The sequence below is a fragment of the Equus asinus genome, chromosome 12 (genome assembly GCF_041296235.1).
Source record: "Equus asinus isolate D_3611 breed Donkey chromosome 12, EquAss-T2T_v2, whole genome shotgun sequence".
NCBI classification, from domain to species: Eukaryota; Metazoa; Chordata; class Mammalia; order Perissodactyla; family Equidae; genus Equus; species Equus asinus.
In genome coordinates this window covers 84127434-84146095 of record NC_091801.1, presented here as the reverse complement: position 1 = coordinate 84146095, position 18662 = coordinate 84127434, and the positions used below count along the sequence as shown (strand labels likewise).

Here is an 18662-nt window from a genome sequence, read left to right as displayed (position 1 = left end):
TTGATTTATGTCATCAGAATTTTGCAATCTCCCTAACACACATCCAGAAACATTGCCTGTAAATGGCCCTAAGAGTGGGATTTCTAGAAAGGGCCAGCAATTGAGAGTGGAACAGCCAGGACCCAGCCATCCAGGGGAGCAGACAGGGTCTACTTTGGAAAGAAGCATAGTACAGCCTTGCTCACAAGAGCCCACATGTGGGAGTGGATATTAAGGTAGTGTGATCACGGTGGAAGAAAATTGTTAGATTTTATTTTTTGATATGGGCCCATTAAGCAGAGAGATTCTGGATTCAATGTTGTAGCTTGAGAATTAGAAATGGGCTCTAACAGTTTGTTTGTGGGTTGACTGGAACATGGATCAGAAGGTGGCCTACAATGAACGAGGCTGAAACACCAGAAGTGCCTTGGTATACTGTAGGGAAATGTATCCAAAGGCTTAAGGAGATTGAACTGTTAGAGAGGTTGTACTGTATCCTGTGAGACCTGAACCAATCCATGGAGATCAGTCACCCTTAGAGGTCTATAAGACACACCTTTCACCATGATTGTGAGAAACAAATGTGTGAAGGGAGTGCCAGTATCCTAGAAGAGCTCTGTGTTTGCTCTTCTCTGTAGGCCAGAGATTACAGTGAGAACTGCTGTCACTGAACTGGAATCCTGAGATACAGGGGGAGTAACTGGATCCTGGGATGGCAGGGACCTAGCGATGGCACTTAATCACCAAAGGCAAGGTAAGCATGACTACCATAATGGACGGCAGAGTCAAAGAATAAGTGGAGACTGACGTACAAAGATCTACGGTATTGGCTATTTGATCGTGGTGTTCGCAGGAGAAAAATAGATACAAAGTCTACTAAATTCTTAGTTAATTAGTATAAGCAGAAGAGTTCTAAATAATGTGAGTTGAAGTTTAATTTGAATTATAAATATAGAGAGTCATGGTTTCTGAATCAATTCCCAGACTTTAGCCAGTTTACAGACCTGGAACCCCTTGAACGAAGGTGACGCCAGTCCCCTTTGAGGTAGGAGCCCACTACATGTCAAAAATTTGTGCTGTTAATCTTTCTGCCAGCATTCCTGAAAGGGATCCATGGCCTTTGATCAGGGTGACTGTGCACTGGGGAAAGGAACTATCTAGACTTTTTCGGTGTTGTTGGACACAGGCTCTGAACTGATGCTAATCTCGGGAGACCTAAAACATCACTGGTGGTCCAGTCAGAGTAGGAGTTTATGAAGATCAGGAGATCAACAGGGTTTTAGCTCAGGTTCATCTCACAGAGGGCCCAGTCAATTCCTGAGCCCCATCTGTCCCACCCCCCATGGTTATTTCTCAAGTTCCAGAATGCATTTTTAGAATAGACATACTCAGCTCTTGGCAGAATTCCTACAATGGTTCCATGACCTGTGAGGACTATTATTGAAGGAAAGGCCAAGTGGAAGCCACTAGATCTGCCTCTACCTAGGAAAATAGTAAACCCAAGGCAATACTGCATACCTGGATGAATTGCAGTGAGAAGTACCACCATCAAAGACTTGAAGGATGCGGGAGTGGCGTCTCTATTCAACTCACATATTTGGCATTGCAAAGACAGGTGGATCTTGGAGAATAACAGTGGATTATCCTAAGCTTAACCAGGTGGTGACCCAAATTGCAGCTGCTGTACCAGATGTAGTGTCATTGCTTGAGCACATTACTATGCCCCCTGGAACCTAGTATGCAAGTATTGATCTGGCAAATGCTTTTGTCACAAGTTCTGTTAGCAAAGGCCACCAGAGTAGTTTGCTATCAGCTGACAAGGACAGCAATACACTTTCACTGTCCTACCCAATATGATGACTAGTTTTATGTGTCAACTTGGCTAGGCCATAGCTCCCAGTTATTCAATCAGACATAATCTATATGTTGCTGTGAAGGTATTTTGTAGATGTGGTTGGCTTCTATCAGTAATTGATTTTTAAAGTAGATTAAGATTACCCTCAATAATGTGGGTGGGCTTCATCCAGTTAGTTGAAAGGTCATAAGAGCAAAGGTGAGGTTTCCTGGAGAAGAAGAAATTCTGTCTCAAGATTGCAGTATCATCTCCTGCCTAAGAGCTGCCAATCTGCTCATGTGCCCTGAAGATTTTGGACTTGCCAGCCCCCACAATCATGTGACCTAATTCCTTGAAAAATATGTATATATATAATAAACAGATACATGATATATATGTATATATGTGTGTATATATTATATCTGTATATTATATATATAGAGAGAGAAATAGAGACAGACAGAGAGAGATCCTACTTGTCCTACTGGTTTTCTTTCTCTGAGAGATACGTCTGGGTATAGAGAAAGTCTTTTTAACAAATAGAAGGAAAGCTTGATAAATTTGACAAAATAGAACAGTTTTCTACATTGAAAAAATATCATAAACAAATCAAGAGACAAATGATAAACCAGTAGAAAATATTTGCAACATACATCACTAGAGTGTTAATGTCCTTAATATATAAATAATTCCAAATATTGAGGGAAAACATAAAAACTTGATAATATGGTAAAATGAATATGGTAAAATATAGTAAAACTGAAAATATTATAAAGTGGTAAAAATTAATGAGCAGACGACTCAAACACACGCACACAAGAACACATACGAAAATGGCCCTTAGCTGTTCTCCTCTGTGGTGGTCTTGCTCACGACCCATAATTCCAGTCTAACCAAAAGAAAACATCAGACAAACCCAAATAGAGGGGCAAGCTGTTAAACATGTCAAGGTCATGAAGAAAGAGGGAAGAAGAGAAATGGCCACAAATCAAAGACTAAGGAGGCACGTTGACAAAATGCAACATGGTGTCATGGACCAGATCCTGGAGCAAAAAAAAAAATGTACATCAGAGGAAACTCTGGTGAAATACAAATATAGGATGTGGTTTAGTTTATATTGCTATGCCAATGTTGATTTCCTAGTTTTGATAAATGCACCATGATTATGCAAAATATTAATATTAGGGGAAGCTGGGAGGAGAGGATACAGGTACTCTTCACTCTCTCAAAACTCTTGGATCGGGGCCAGCCAGGTGGCACAGCGGTTAAGTGTGCACATTCCGCTTTGGTGGCCTGAGGTTCATTGGTTTGGATCCCGGGTGCATACATGGCACCACTTGGCAAAAACCATGCTGTGGTAGGTGTCCCATGTATAAAGTAGAGGAAGATGGGCATGCATGTTAGCTCAGGGCCAGTCTTCCTCAGCAAAAAGAGGAGGATTGGCAGCAGTGAGCTCAGGGTTAATCTTCCTCAAAGAAAAACCTCTTGGGTAACTCTAGAATTATCTCAAAATAAATATGAAAATATGTATGCACAAGGCTATTCATTATAGCATTGCTAAACATTGGAAACAACTTGAATGTTCATACACAGGAGAGTGGTTGAATAATGTATGGTACATCTTCACAATAGACAAATGTGCAGCTGTGAAAAGAAGGCAGAAAACTTCTGTGACCATCATCAGAGGGATTTCCAGGACACGTTGTCAAGAGGAAAAGCAGAATGCAAAGTGTATCTATACAGCATTACCTTTTGTGTAAGAAAGAAGGAGGAAGGAAGAAACAAAGACACGTGGGAGGATAAGCCAGAGATTCCTAAGACTGGTTACCTATTGGTGTGACTGTAGGTGGGAAGGAGAGAGGGAGCATGGTGATGCCTGACACTTCCCTGACTATATCTTGGTGTAAGGTCCTATAGTGGAGGAAGACAATGCCTCTACCTTCTAGGTCATTCTGGCTAGTCTAAGAATTAAATAGACATGAGACACAATAATAGGAGAAAATCAAAGTTTAGTAATGTGTACACATGGGAGAAACTCAGGAAAGGTAAGTAACTCAGCCTGAATGGCCAAAGCTTCCACCTGAAATACCATCTTCAGCTAAAGACAAAGGTGGATATTGGGGGTAGTGGTTTGGGACTTCAAAAGGGAGGAAGGTGGGGCTGACCCCATGGCCTAGTGGTTAAGTCCAGCATGCTCTACTTCAGTGATCTGTGTTCACGGGTTTGGGTCCCAGGTGAGGAACTACACTGTTCATCAGCCATGCTGTGGTGGCAACCCACATACAAAACAGAGGAAGACTGGCACAGGTATTAGCTCAGTGAATCTTCCTTAGCAAAAATAAATAAATAAAGGGCGGGGGGGGGGTAGGAAGGTAATTCACATGGAGATGGAAATGCAAATGTCTGTTAAACGTGCATTTGCTGGGACGTGTGTAGTGTGTAGACAATGTTATCTTACGGCATTAGCTCCTTCCTGGAAGAGGCCTTCTATCTTAAATTCTTTTAAGCAGTTGGGGGAAGGTGAAAGTGTCTTTTAAAGACAAGTCTTGGCAAGGATGTGGAGAAAAGGGAACCCTTGTTCACTGTTGGTGGGAATGTAATTGGTACAGTCACTATAGAAAACAGCATGAAGTTTCCTCAAAAAATTAAAAATAGAACTACCACATGATCCAGCAATTCCACTTCTTGGATCTGAAGGATCTGAGGGAAATGTGGACACACTAAGAACCACTTGCAAGTCATGCTTCTGGCATCTTCTGCTTTAGCTTTCCTATTCTAGTCAATACCCCTCATCCCCCATTTGTCAAGGTGCATGTACGAGCAGGAAATACCTCAACGGACACCGTTCAAGCACTTTTCATAAGTTGCTTTTGAGGTCAGGAGTGACCAAGTAAATAAGGAGGAGCATCTGGGGGTGCAGGGACCTCCTGCTCCACGTGGAGGCAGCCCCAGGATGTGGCTGATTCAACTGCGCTCTGCCTGCCGGAGAGCAGGGAGGATGACTGTCTATGATGAAGGCGTGAGCATGGCAAAGGCTTCATGTTGGAAAAGGCCTAGTGCCCCAGTCCCTGCCCAGAGAGGCTCCCAGCCCAGAAGGGGAGGTGTGTGCAGGCGGGAAGAGTAGCGATAAATTAATGACATGCAGTAGGATATATCGGAGTATATGAGAAAGCCATTTGGTTTGAAATTTGGCTTGACCTTGTTTTTCCAAAAGGGCCTGATGTGGCCTGTTGAGTATGCGTTGTACAACTGTTTTAAACATTTACAATATCCCAAAGACAAGTACGATGCCCTTAAAGATAGAGATGTAACTTCTCCCCATATCAGCATTTATTTAAGGATAAGTATCTGTTCCTGGAAACTAAGGATTAACTACTGACTTGTTGTGCTCGCCTTATGACAACTGACCTGCTGACCACCAACCCACTTTGCCAGCTAACCATCTCGTGACAGTAAAAGAAGAGATATTTCTGTCGTATGCAATGTATGCTCTTTGTTCCAAGATGGTACATAACCACGCGGTACACCCCACTTCTTTGGTGCCCTTCCTTCCTTGGGGAAGGCCCCAGGCTATTGTCCTCAAACCTGGCTCATAATAAACTCACCCAAATTTTGATTTGTAGATTATGGATGTTTGCATTGACAGTAGCCAGAGAGTCGCTGCTGGTGAATGCTGGGAGGCCAGAAGCCCCACAAAAGGAGCTGTGCCCTTGCTGGTGTGCAGGGACAGTTTGACCTGCAACTCTTACTCTCATTGCATCCCTGGCTGGTATCAGCAAAAAGGCACGGAGGTACAGAAAACTCAGATAAATATACCAACAGAGCTTCCTTGCAGATCTTTTTATTGTGTATTTCTATTTTTATTTATTTGGATATTTGAAACATCATGGGCTTTTATACACCCAACCGTGTTTGGTATGTTTTATTGTAGACTCAGCACCAAAAAAATATTGACGTAAATAGTGGACAAAATGCATGTTACATGCTCTCATATATGTACATTCTGCTGCACTCTTGAGGGTAATTCCCCTGGATAGAGGATTCTAGGCTGCTACGTTTTTTCTTTCAACACTTTAAACACCTTACTACTCTCTCTTTGCTAACACGGTTTCTGATGTGAAGTCAACCGTAATTCTTATTCTTGTTCTGTACACAACTTGTATTGTTTTTCTCTGGGTTCCCTCAAGATTTTCTCTTTGTCTTTGATTTTTTGCAATTTGAACATCCTGGGTGTGGGTAATTTTTGTTTGTGTGTGTGTGTTTCAGTGTTTATCTTCCTTGGCGTTCTCTGAGCTTCCTGACTCTGTGGTGTGTTGTCTGTCACTAATTTTAGAAAGTTCTTAACCATGATTATTTCAAGTATTTCTTCTGCACCATTCTCTCCTTCTCCTTTTGGCATTTCAAATACTTGTGTGTTACATCTTTTAAAACTGTCCCACAGTCCTTGGATAATCTGTTCTGTTATCTCATCTTCTTTCATCTTGGCATTTCAGTTGGGGAAATTACTACTGACATGTCTTCCAGCTCACTGATTCTTTCCTTGGCCGTGTCAAGTCTGTTGTTGAGCCCATCAAAAGCATTTCTCATGTCTGGCACAGCAATTGTTATTTATAGCATTTCCTTTTGATTCTTAGAGTTTCCATCTCTATGCTCACATGTCTGTTCTTGCATGTTGTCTACTTTTTCCATTAGAACTTTTAGCATACTAATCATAGTTATTTCAAATTCCCTATCAGATGATTCTGATGTCTTTGTTGTATATGTCTGGTCCTCGTGCTTGTGTTTCCTCTTCAAACTGTTTTTATTGGCTTTTGGCATGTCCTGTAATTTTTCATTGAAACTGTACGTATTGTGTAAGTTAATAGGAACTGATGCACAGGTCTTCAGTGTGAAGATTTATGTTGTGTGGACAAGGACTTGGCTCAGTTTAACGTTTGCTGTGGTTCTAGGTGTCAGAGGTTTCACGTTTCTCGAGTGTCCTTGTTTTTGTCTCCCATTTTATCTTTGAGTCTTTCCTACGTGTTGCTCCTAGGAGAAAGTCTGTGTTTTGCAGCACTTTCAGCTATAATCCATCCAAAAGAAAACACTTGATTACAAATTGCTGGAGGCTGGACGCAGACTATCAGGAGAACATGAGACTCCTGAGAATTGCTGGTCCACACCAGCCTCCAGCACTTCTCAAAATTACACTGAAGTGCTCCTACCAGTTTACGGCTCCAGCAGCTTCTGCTCTAGGTCAACATATTTCACGGTTGCTTCTCTGGGTACACCTGTCTTGCCAGATTTGGGAGTATCAGATTACCCTGTGACCTCAGCTCTCTGATGGGTCTAAGAGATGTTAATTTTCAGTTTGTCAAGTGTTTTCTTTTGGGAATGATGGTTCCAAGCTCTTAATATGTAGGTCTGAATATTTAACTTTTCCGTTAGCTGTTCTGATGAAGCACAAATAATGGAACTAAAAATGGGAGACAAAGGGAGAAAAAAGGAGAATATGCTCATTAGTTATTAAGTAATCCATCATTAACCAAGGTAATCAGTTGGAATGAATAGATACCATTGAAAAGTCACAGACTAGGGAATAAACAGTTAAATAAGAAAACCTGGGGAAAGAAAGTCAGTTCAAAAGATATAACTGTAAAAGTAAAAACTAAAACAAAAATACAAAACTTGTAAATGCCAAAAGAACTATTAAAAGGAGAAAGACACCACATCACATAAAGAAGCAGTCAACTATGTATAACAATTAACATACACAGTAATCATAATACAGAAAGTATCTCTGAGAGAGTTGAAACCAAACACAGCAATCATATCAATAAATATGAATGATTTAACTTACCTAATAAAGAAAAATATTTTCTACTTGTCTAGCGAGCAAGCTCCAACTACATAAAGTATACAGGGGACGGACCTAAAACACTAAACTGCACACTTAAAAATGGTTAAGATGATAAAATTTATGTTCTGTGCATTTTATCACAATAAAAAATTGAAAAAAAATCCCACCAAGTTATTTTGTGGATATCGACAAATTAATTCTCGAGTTTATAGGGAGAGGCAAAAGACCCAAAATAGCCAACACGATATTGACAGAGAAGGGAAAAATGGAGGCCTGACTCTAACCGACTTCAAGACCTACTGTAAAGCTACGCTAAACAAGACAGTGCGGTATCGGTGAAGGGAAAACAGATCATTGGAGCGGAATAGAGAGCTTATAAATCGACTCCCATAAATATAGTTAACTCTTCATTGACAAAGAAGAGGCAATGCAACAGAGCAAAGACAGCCTCGCACACATGCTGGGACAAGCGGACAGCCACACGAAAAAAATATCAGTCTCGACACAGATCTCACATCCTTCACCAAAGCTAACTCAACATGCATCATGGACCTAAATGTAAAATGCAAATCTATAAAACTCCTGGAAGATAACAGGAGGGAACCTGGATGACCCTAGCATGGCGATGACCTTTTAGAAACAATACCAAAGGCACAATACACGAAAGAAAGAATTGATAAGCTGGATTTCATTAAAATAAAAAATTCCTCTACAAAAGACAATGTCAAGAGGATGAGAAATCAAGCCATAGCCTGGGAGAAAATATTTGCAAAAGACATATGATAAAGGACTGTTGTCCACAATATACAAAGGACCCTTAAAACTCCGCCATAAGAAAACGAACAACTCCCCACAAGTGGGCCAAATATCTTAACAGACACCTCACCAAAGAAGATACACAGATGGCAAATAAGCAAATGAAAAGATGCTCCACACCATCTGTCAAGACGGAAATGCAAATTAAAACAACAAGATACCACTACACTCCTATTAGAAAGGCCAAAATCCGAAACACTGACACCGCCAAACGCTGTTGAGGATGTGGAGCAGAAGTCTCATTTGCCGCTGGTGAAAATGCAAAATGGTACAGGCCCAGAGTTAGAGAACAGAGTTACAAATGTGGAAAGATAGCAGGAGAGAATGTTCCCAGTGGTGTTAGAATTGGAATTCTCAAGGTGAATGTGCCGGTTTCATTATAGAGACAGCTATACAGAGAAACCCATGTAATGTACATGGGTTTGTGTAAATACACACATAGAGGTGTGTTTGAACATACCTATATAAGTTAGCTTTGTTGCTGAACAAAACCTCCAGAACTTCGTAGCTTGAAATAGCAAACGTACTATCCTACATGTTTTCTGAGGGTCAGGAAACTGGGAGTGGCTTGGCTCAGGGTACCTTACGCGGTTTCAGTTGAGTTGTCCATATCGGCTGCTGTCCTCTGCAGGCTCCCCCCGCAGGAGGATCTGCTTCCAAGCTGTGGGCAGGATCACATTCCAAAATGAGGAATTCTAGAGAACACAGTTTATGCTTGAGCTGCCTGGGAGGGTAGGCTGCAGGAAGGGAAACTTGAGTGGGACTCTCAGATGCCGGTTCCCCTTAAACGACTCTCGAACAACCCACACACAGGCTCAAACTTGCCCTGCCGGGAAAAACGCCTTTTCCAGAATGCTGGGCCAGGAACAACAATACTTCTTCAGTATTATATTGAGAGTCGTTTCCAAGCTGTGCAAGATCGCTCCCAATCCAGGTCCTTTAGTGGGGAGGAGAGGTGATGGGGCATTAGAGGTGGGATTGGCATCCTGGGTTCAGGTGGTGCCTCTGCCACGGATGAGCTGCGACTCCTCGTGCAGCTAAATGAATTCTCTGAGCCTCGATGTCCTTGCTCATCCGTAAAGTGGGGACGGCAAGTGCTTCCCTTTCAGGGTTGCTGTGAAGATCAAGTGAACACGTGTGCCCAGTGTGGCCGAATGACACATTCACTACAGGGTAACTATATTTTAATTCCACTCCAGATGTCACACATCGCCCACTCACCACAGAGCAGGGACACAAATAGAGAGGCGGGAGGAGACATCCCATTGACTGAGAGCTTGTTGAGGCAGAGACCTGGGCACTTTCCATGCACCAGTCTTGTCCTCGCTGGGGCCTGGTGACATGGGCCTTCATCTAGAGAATTCCCGTAGGAAGAACGTGAGCCTCAGAAGGATCAAGGGCTGGGCCCCCACGGTGAGCCAGAGCTGAGCAGAGTCTGGAGCCTCCTCTCTTCTCCAAGCCCCCAGCAGAGCCTCACGGGGCAGAGAGGAGCACACCTCCTGGCAGCTGGCCTCTTCCATGGTGGAGGGGCGCGGAGGAGTGTGCAAACTCTTCTCCTCTTCTAGGGCATCTGGGGACCCAACAGGATGCCGTCGGGGAAGCCGAGGCTGGGGGGGGGCACGTGCAGCCAGAAGCGCGACCCCCGCTCCCTGACGGCCCTGCCGTGAACTGTGCTCGCCGGACGGCCTGGGGGTGGAGGGGGGCGCGGGCGGCGGGGGCGGGGGTCAGCGCGGCGCTCTCCCGCGCGTCCCTGTGAGGGGCAGAGGCACTTGGGACAGAGGCTCCGTTAAGCGAGCACGAAGCCACGCCTGGCAGAGGTGGCCTCGCTGCTTCTTCTAGGGTCCGCTGCGTGGTCGCCCTGCCACCAGCCCAGTGTCCTCATTCTTCCCGCTCCCAGCCCCTCCTGAGGGGGCCTCACGGGCAGGGGAACGGGGAAGCGGTGGACTCACCAGGCCCCGCCCGCCCCCACAGGACGCCCAGCCGCGCCTGCAGTCGTCTGGAACCTTCCACGCCGCCTGCCCGTGACCCCTCCCCCCAAGACCTTCTGGAACCTTCTTTAACGGTCACCCCATGAAGCGCCCGGACATTCTGGAACCTTCGGCGCTGAACGTAGCGGGCGCGCATGGGCGGGCGGGGCTCAGGCAGGGGTGAGCGCCAGGAGGACGCTCAGGGCCTGAGCACAGTTCCCGCAGCAGGAGCGGGTCCTCAGCGCTCTCCCCTGGGCCTTCCCGCTGCTTCTAGAAGGTTCGTTTGACCTGCGGACGGCCTGCGTCTCCCCAAAGGCGCTTCCGTCAGAGGCCTGGGTGAGAAGGTTCCAGACGGTTCTGGGCACTTCACTAAGCGGGGCGAGGGTGTGTGTCAGGCACTCAGAAGGTTCCAGAGGGTTCTGGGCGCTTCCTTCAGACGCGCGGGCGGCACGGAAGGTTGAAGAAGGCTCTAGGCGCTTCCCTCAGAGGTGCGGGCGGCACGGAAGGTTCCACAAAGTCAGGGCGCCTCACGGGCGGGCGTGCGCCGCGCTGAGGCTCGAACCTCAGTCCAGGTCGGTGGCGGCGGGTCATGGCGGCGACCATCCCGGGTGCCTGGGGAGGGTGCGGTCCCAGTGGTGCCGCCCCGACGTCCTGACGTGGGTGCAGGCGGACGACATAGTCCCCTGCCCGTCCCGCGCCCTCCCGCGGGCCCAGCTGCTCGCCCCGGGCCGTCTCGGCTCCTCGGCTTCGGCTCCGCTTGTCCTCACCTTGATTTCCAGGGCTGTGACAGGGCCGGAGCTCCCGCGTGGGGGCGGCCAGCCCCGAGCCGGCCCCCGGGGTCGCGGCAGACCCTCTTCGCTGGCCCTTGGCCGGGGACGTGTGTGCCCTTCGGCGGCGTCGGAGTCTGGGGGACGGTGTCGTGCTCGCGGCTGTTGTGTCGCCCAGTGTGTGTGCAGAGTGCAGCCGTCTCGGGATCGCTGCGGCCCGAAGGACCCGCCGTTCTTCCCTCTGCCGCTGGGCGGATGCTCGCGCGTTCACACCGGCTGCACGGTGGCGCCTCGCGAGCGTCTCCCTGGGCGCCTTCTGCTTCGGACCCGCTGCGCTGAACTGTGCGGGGTGAGCGCTGCTCCCCGCGGCGGCGGGGCAAGTCCGCCGTCTGCTGGGATCTCTGCAAGGACTGCGCTGTCCGTTGCCGGGTCCTCTCCTTCTGGGGCTCCAGGGACACAGCTGCTCCATAGTCCGCTCTGCTCCTCAGTCCCCTCTCTGTTCTGTTCGTTCTCCTCGTTCTCTTCCTCTGACTGCCGGTTTGGATGTTTTCTACAGACCCGTCTTCACGTTTCCTGTCGTTCCTTTTTGCTGAGCCTAGTTGGTGGTGAATTTCATCCAACGAGGGGTGTTTTTGGTTTTCTTTTTAGTGAGGAAAATTCCCCTGATTTAACATCCATTCCCAGTCCTTCTCTGTTTTGTTTTGTTTTGTTTCTTGCTTGAGGAAGATTAGCCCTGAGTTAACATCCGTGCCAGTCTTCCCCCACTTCGCGTGTGGGACGCCTCCACAGCATGGCTGCTCAGTGGAGTCGGTCTGCACCCGGGATCCGAACCCAAGAGCCCAGGCTGCCGAAGCAGGGCAAGCAGAACTTTAACCACGGGTTCTCGGGCCTGGCCCCCCAATGAGTTTTTTACTTCCGGAGATCTTGTTTTTCTGTTCTTGAATGCCTCTTCGATGCTCTTGCTGGATGTTGTTTTCCTGTTGAACGTTTTCATCTTCTGAAAAACCAATTATATCATCTCGTTCTCTTTAGTGTTCTGTTTAGAAGGATGCACGGCACTTGCGTGCTGACGTCAACCTTTGGTGACTGGGGGTGGACTTCCCTTGTTTTATCAGCGTGCAGTCCCCTTGTCCTGCCTCAGAAGGGGCGGCGCCGAGGGTGTGTGGGGGGCGAGGCTGGCGGGCCACAGGAGCACAGAGCTGGGCTCAGCATCTCAGAGGGGCAGTGGCACTGAGGTGGGTCTGATGCCGGCCTCAGGCGGGCCAGGCGCTGCAGGGACACCCATGTCGTCCTGTGCACAGGGGTCAGAAAGCACCAGGAGGGATGACCTGGCCAACAGAGGGAGAGGGAGGGGAAGGTGAAGGGGGAAAGGGTGGACGGGGGCTCCTGAGAGAGCAGGAGGCCCAGCAGTGGTTGGGGGACCGCTGGCGCAGCCTCAGGGAGAGGCAGCAGCAAAGGCTGCTGGAGAAGGTGTGCTGGGGAGGGGGAGTGAGTGAATGCACAGAGCTCTAGGGGATGGTGAGGTCCCTGGGGGCCGGGGGCCAGGGGGGCGTGGTAGTGGTGACAGGCCACCCACACCAACAGGCCACACCTGGCTCCGGCCCACGGGTGAGGAGCAGAGCAGATGGGCCGCCCCCCCGCATCCGGTGGGAAAGGGCTCTGAATGCTGGTGGGTGCACAGGCGCCGGGTGTAACCCTGCAGCCACACAGCTGAACGAGTGGCTCTGCTCCTCGTGTCCAGGGCCAGGCACCACTGGAAATGACCCTCCTCCTTGCTTTGCTCCTGGCCATGGGCCTGCCACAGGTGGAGACAAACGTCACCGGGTCTGGAAAACAAGGTAAGTCTGGGCCCCTCAGCCTCCGGGGCTGGGGGAAGGAGGCAGGCTGGAATGGCTGTGCGGACACGGGGCAGTGACCCAAGTCGGGACCTGGCAGTGAGCCCAGGTGGGTGTGGGCACAGGAATCAGGGAGCAGGAGTGCATCAGGAGGGCGACCCGCTGACCTGGACACCTAGTGGGGGAGCTTCGTGATGTGGGGCTCGCGCACCCTGGGTGGCAGGGGTGGCCAGAACCCTGGTTTATTCTCTAGCACCCTGCTCTCGCCTCAGTGGCCCTGCCTCCTTGGGAGACGTCAGGCTGGAAGGCAAGCCTGGCCTGGCCCTGGTTGGGGCTTCCAGGGCTGTCTCTGAGCAGGGGAAAAGCTGCTAGAGGGTGAGCAGTTCCTCCCCCGGAGTGAGTCCTGCCCCAGCACAGACCCAACAGTGGGCTACCACGCAGGGGTCAGGACACAGGGCCTGGGGGGCAGAGGAGGGTGGAGCCGGTGCTGGAGGAGGCTCGGTGGGCCAGGAAGGTGGGTGGGAAAGCGAGTGTGCGCACATCTGTGTGGGGGTGTCATATGTGGGTGTGTCTGTGTGAAGGTGTGGGCGTGCACGTCAGGGTGAGAGTGTCTGGCTGTAGTGGTGGGTGCCTGTGCGTGTCCGGGTCCATGTCCATGTCCACGCCGCAATGCGTGTCTGGGCGTGGGAGCGTGACTGAGACATACCCTGTGCGTGGGTGAGGGAGGCCCAGGAGAGAAGAGAAAGAACTCAGGGGACGCAGTGGGCGTGTGCGTGGGGAAGATGGCACCCACTGGTTTGCGCTCCCGAGGAGGCGCGAGAGGGTGTCTGCTAGAACTGGAGAACTTCACAAACATCCCGCTTTCTTTTTCATTCCTCATTTCAGACGTACTGAGATGTCACGTTTGCGAGAGAGAGAATAATTTCAACTGCGCTGGTCCTACGAACTGTAGCGACAGAGAGACGTATTGTTCTTTTGCTGTTGTGAGTAAGTATCTCGGAGCGTTCCGGGGTCCCACAGGCAGACCACTACGCTATTTTCAGGAATTAGGGTCTGTTTTCCTCAATAGAGGATAAGTAATATCAAAGTGATCTGTTGTTTAACTTTGAAGAGCAAAGTCCTGAGAAGCCAGGAGTGCAAGCAGGCGACAGAGGTGACCAGCTCAGGCAGGAATGGTGCAGGTCCAGGGCAGCAGGCATCGCAGTTGGTCAAGACGAAATACTGGGGGTGGAAGAGATGAGTCGAGACTTAGCTTCATTTTTAAATGAAAAACCAAGCTTCAGTGACTTCAAACGTCCCACCGAGAATAGCTTTTCCAAGAGCTGTCCACACTTCGGGGTGTGGGCTTCAATGTGCTCTGAAAGGAGTGTGCGTCCTTTAGAAGGGTGGTGGAGACCGCGCTCTGCCACCCGTAATTCACCCGAGAACTTCCGGCCCCACGATGAGCTCCGTCCCACAGTGGGTGGAAGGCCCAGCCTTACCCCAGGGCCGTTGTCAGCCCTCGAGAGTTCCGAGAGTTCTGCTTCAGTTCAGGACCATTCCGGGGCCTTCCACGTTCCAGGAAACGCGTGGGGCGCTGTGTTGAGGCTTACGCCTCTCTAGCCTCACAGGGACTTGATAACTTAGTAAACGGAAACTGATTTGCACCACGGAAGACAAGGTGAGTTGAAGTCATGGGACTGACCTGGAGCCCAGCGCTGAGCTGTGCCCGTGCGGCAGGCTCACTGTCACGGCCCTCGCACCCAGGCCCTGGGCAGCAGCTCACTGAGAGGCCAGCTCCGAGCCCTGGGCTGTGGCCAGGATGGCCAGGAGCCCCTTGCTCCCATGTGTCTGTCCATGGTCACAAAGGCCTGAGTCACCCTGTGTTTGAGAGACTGAGGCAGATGGAGCCTGACCTTCCCTTGACAGAGAGCCCCAGACCCAGGTTCCGAGTGCACTTGGTCAGACGAGGGCTGCACGAGAGCCGCCTCCCACCCCCACAAGCAACTCTGAACACAAAGGCTTGACCCTCTTCCTCCTCGCTGATGGCTCCTGACTCTCCCTAGGTGGCCTTTTTGAGTTGGGCCTCTGGGAGGGGCGCCAGAAGGGACAGACAGAAACACCGTTGGTGTCGCTGCTTCGAATTCACGTGTTTCCTTCTCTCTCTCTCTATTTTCTGTTAGGAATATTTCCACGTTTCTTCTATGTTTCAAAGCAATGTGCAGAGTATTGTTCAATAAAGCCTGCATACCTGGAGAAGTCGTTTGTAATCATAAAGCCTATGCCCTTCTTATACGTGATGTGCTGTCAGACGTCGTTATGCAACGATGCTGAACCAGACATCAGAGACGAAGAAGATAACACCAAGAAAAAACCTAAAAAAGCAAGCGCCGTGAGGAGCAGTAGAGCTGGGTTGCTGGTTTTCCTGACACATGCCTCTGCGTTCCTGGGCCTCAGGCTGCCCTGAGCCCCGGGGCGCGCCTTCTGGAGCACCGCACAAATGACGTGGAGTCGCTGCAAGTGCTCGGAACCTGTTGCATTAAACTTGTTTTCCATTCCTGAAGTCGTGGTCTGACTTCAAGGGACCTTGGAGTAGGAGGGTGGGGAGCAAACCCAGGTGGTTCTAGCCCACAGCTCGCATTCAGGGCCAGCCCAAACATTCCCCACAATGATGATGTTTACAAGTGTTTCTCTTTGACTTCTGTTTGTTGCTGACAGTCACTCTCCTCTTCACCTCCCAGGGCTTCAGTGCTGATGGAGGAGGAGCTAAGTGCACCCATGAGGAGGAGTGCTCAGATGCTTCTGACATTTTGGGGGAATCGGGGTCAGTAGGGGAGACAGGATGATTTGGGAGTAAGACATCCCTGGAGTGAAGGACTCGTCAGCATGCGGGGGCATCATCCTGGGGACAGCCCTTTTCTGATGGGGGCGGCACATGGCTGCTCTTCCTCAGCTCTCCCTACCAGACTCCAGGAGCCGGAAGATAGGAATTCTGTTGAATAAACTTGGACTTCAAGGCACGGGTGTGTGGACTCACACATTCTCACACACACATTTGTCCAGCGTCTGAAACTTGGGCTGGGTAGACGGCGGCAGGGTCAGCTGGTTTTCATGGCTCAGTGGAGATGCAGCCGTCCAAAGAGGGCAGAGAGCCAGACTCAAAGTTCTGCGCAAAACAGACGCTTGTCCCTTGTGGTGCTGAGTCAGTGTGGGGCAGGTGCAGCCCCGCCCACTGCTCACCTTCCTCTCTTCTGCCCTCACCCCGGCCAGCCCCTACCTGCTCTGACACAGGGAGACTGCTGGGTGGGGCAGCCGGGAACCTTCCAGAAAGAGTGTCAGTGGCCCCAGCAGGAGGCAGTGTGGGGCAGACAGGGGGGGATTTCTCTGCCAGCCCTGGGCAGGGGGAGGCCCGTCCCTGTCACATCTGAGCCCTCCAAACCAGAGGCCTAAGTCCATCCTGGGGGACAGTGGGGACCAAGGGCCCCTGAGGGCTGGCCAGCAACTCCAGGACTGATAGGATTTGCAGCATCTGCTTGGCTCCTCCTGGGTGCACACCCTTTTCCCAGCACAGGCTTTGTGCTCACGCCCTGCCGCTCATGCCTGTACCCGGGAACGCTGTCACCCAGCCACTCCCGACTCATCCTGGGACCCGAGTGTGGGGCGCATGACTCTTGTTAGGGCCGGCAAGCGTGGGCACCTCACTCAGAAAGAGCAGGAGAGGAAAGAGCTCAACCACGTGGCCATTTCCATGGCAGGCTGACATTGGAGTCTCTTCAAAAGGACGACGACTGTGCAGCGTCAAGTAACAGGAAGTCCAATGGGAACATGGAGAGGTCCTAAATTTCGAGCCGGTGAGTGAGTGGTGACACGATGAGGGGCACTTTCAATGACCTGATGATGGGAGATGTCAAAGTATTGTAGGATGAGAACTTAAAACGAACGGGGAATGGGTCAGCAACAGCGTGATAGATACTCTCTCTAGAAAAGTCGTGTGGAAGGAAGGAGATACAGAGGGCGGTGTTTATTTAGCAAAAAGGTCGAGGACCAACGGGTGCTACGGGATGAATGTCAAAACTCGGGAGTCGCTCACTGCTGATAGTAAAGAGTCAGTGGAGTGAAGGGCGAAGAAGCAGGAGACGGTGGTCGAGCTGCTAGAGCAAGGTCCTTCTGCAGGCAGAAGGGAACAGGATCCAGATCAGAGGCTGGAGCATTGCCAGGCAGACCCAGGACGCAGCCTCTGCTGAAAGCCGGCCCTGCGAGAAGGCCCTCTAGTCGGGGGCGCCGCAGCTCGGAGCACACACTGGCGGAAGGAGGATGTTTGGGTCCCGTAAAAGCAGCGTTGCTTTCAAAATGACCAATTCTGCATAATAAAAGTCCTCACCTACATAGGGTCTTTAAAAACAGAGAAAAGATGAGAATTCGAGGGTCCACTTTGAGTATAGAAAGCTGTCTTCTAAGGAGAACAAGTGTCTCAGAAGCTCCACGAGCTGCCGGCCCCTCTGGTGGCTGGACTCGATGGGCCCCATAAAGGCCCGTGGTAGGAGCTAGGGAGTTCAGACTTCAAACCTTGCTCTTCCAACACAGCACGGGACCCCTCTTCTGATACGCATGGAGCAGTTCACAAATTCCTGAGCGCACAGGCTCCGCGAAGCCTCCGCAGCTTCAAACAGGCACGTCCATCTGTCTGAAATGTCATCCTCTGTCCCAAGCACTTAGAAAACTCCTGCTCACTCCTTTTCTAGGGCAAGCACAGAGCCAACTGACACTACAAGGAAAACAGTACACACAAGAAAGGAAAACTAGAGGCCAATGTAACTGTGAACAAAAAGTAAATAGTAGTTAATCGAATCCAAATGTGTTAAAATAAGAATAGCTTATGAGCAAGTCCAATTTACTCCTGACATGTCAGAATGGCTCAATTTTGGAACAAGATGTCAATCACTATAGCAAGAAAATAAAGGATGATAACCATATGATCATCAACAGTCACTTAGTATGATTTTTACAAAACTGTATCTAACTGGGAATAGAAGAAAATGTCAATTTAATAAAAGCTGCCTACCAGAAACCTAAAAATGGCACCGTACGTCATGGGGTAGTGTTAGCAGTGTTCCCTTTTACACTAGAAAACGTGATAAGCATGTGTGCTGTCAGGATCATAATCAAACACTAAGTGGAGACCTCAGTCATGTAATAAAATAAGAAAAGTGAAGTCAGGAGTATAGAAATGCTTTTCCCAGCAATATGCCTCACAAAGGTGGTAAACCCTCCTATGATAAGACATTTGAAAATGTTGAATGAAAAAATATCTTAAATATTTTTCAAATGTATGCCAAGCTAATGTGAACATTTCAGAGGCCAAAAAGAAAAAGAAAAAAGAAACTGCATCATGACAACATATGCTCAGCAAGTCCTGAAGCTGGCAGTGGCCTTCAGGATCCCAGCTTTTCTCTAGTCACCTGGAGCCCCATGTGGGGGAGGAGACTACGCGCTGGGTCCACATAAGGATAACAAACCGGAGGTGAGCTCGCTCTCCCATCACGCAGCAAGGCAGTCTCTGACGCCGGGTTCAGTGAAGAAAGTAGGAATTCTATTGCAAAGCGCTGAGCAGGGAGAACGGGCGGCTCGTGCTGTAATCCTGAATTA

The 18662-nt window shown here is 49.5% G+C and overlaps 1 long non-coding RNA gene across 1 annotated transcript; it reads left to right on the top strand.

Moving 5' to 3' along the window:
• The first annotated feature begins 13288 nt into the window (after nt 1–13288).
• Nucleotides 13289–15234, top strand: LOC123290293 (uncharacterized). Its single transcript, XR_011493072.1, has 3 exons — nt 13289–13412; nt 13923–14024; nt 15200–15234. It is a non-coding gene; the product is annotated as an uncharacterized lncRNA (long non-coding RNA).
• Nucleotides 15235–18662: the final 3428 nt, after the last annotated feature.